Source organism: Rutidosis leptorrhynchoides, chromosome 2 (assembly GCF_046630445.1).
Source record: "Rutidosis leptorrhynchoides isolate AG116_Rl617_1_P2 chromosome 2, CSIRO_AGI_Rlap_v1, whole genome shotgun sequence".
NCBI classification, from domain to species: Eukaryota; Viridiplantae; Streptophyta; class Magnoliopsida; order Asterales; family Asteraceae; genus Rutidosis; species Rutidosis leptorrhynchoides.
In genome coordinates, this window is record NC_092334.1 from 593440517 (window position 1) to 593441223 (window position 707).

A 707-nucleotide genomic window follows, 5' to 3' on the forward strand; every position below is an offset into this window, starting at 1 on the left:
AAGTCATGGCTAGAATCGGCTCTAGCCGCTTTAGATGAACGAAAAATATCTTTTTCCTGGTGCCACTCATGCGAGTGGAAGGCTGTGTTATCAATGATTTTGTTAGCTTCGGTTGCGGTTTTCTTCATAATGGAACCACCAGCTGCTGTGTCGATGTCTTTTCGTGTAACGACGTCGACACCTTGGTAGAATATTTGTACTATTTGATAAGTGTCTAAACCGTGCTGAGGACATCCTCTCAACAACTTTTCGAATCTTGTCCACGCCTCATATAATGTTTCATTTGGATTTTGCGCGAACGTAACAATTTCTCCTTGAAGTCTCACGGCTTTAGATGCCGGAAAGAATCTTTTAAGAAATTTCTCAACTAAAACATCCCATGTGTCAATCGCTCCTTCGGGTAACGATTCTAACCAATCTTTGACTTCTCCCTTTAAAGTCCAGGGAAACAACATGAGATAGATCTGTTCATTCTCAACTTCTCTGATTTTGAATAGAGTACAGATCCTATTAAAGGTTCAAAGATGTTCGTTTGGATCTTCTTTCGGCGTACCACTATATTGGCACGGATTAGTTACCATGTGTAGGATTTGTCCTTTGATTTCATAATCTGGTGCATTAATGTCTGGCTTAATAATGGCGTGTCCTTGGCCCGTGCGTGTGGCTCTCTTTCGATCTTCCATACTTAGAGGTTCAGTTACTTTCAT

The 707-nt window shown here is 41.0% G+C and overlaps 1 non-coding gene across 1 annotated transcript; it reads left to right on the forward strand.

The window, feature by feature from the left end:
• The first annotated feature begins 216 nt into the window (after positions 1 to 216).
• LOC139895343 (small nucleolar RNA R71) lies at positions 217 to 323 on the forward strand. The gene has a single exon (XR_011775799.1). It is a non-coding gene; the product is annotated as a small nucleolar RNA R71 (small nucleolar RNA).
• The last annotated feature ends 384 nt before the right edge of the window (positions 324 to 707 follow it).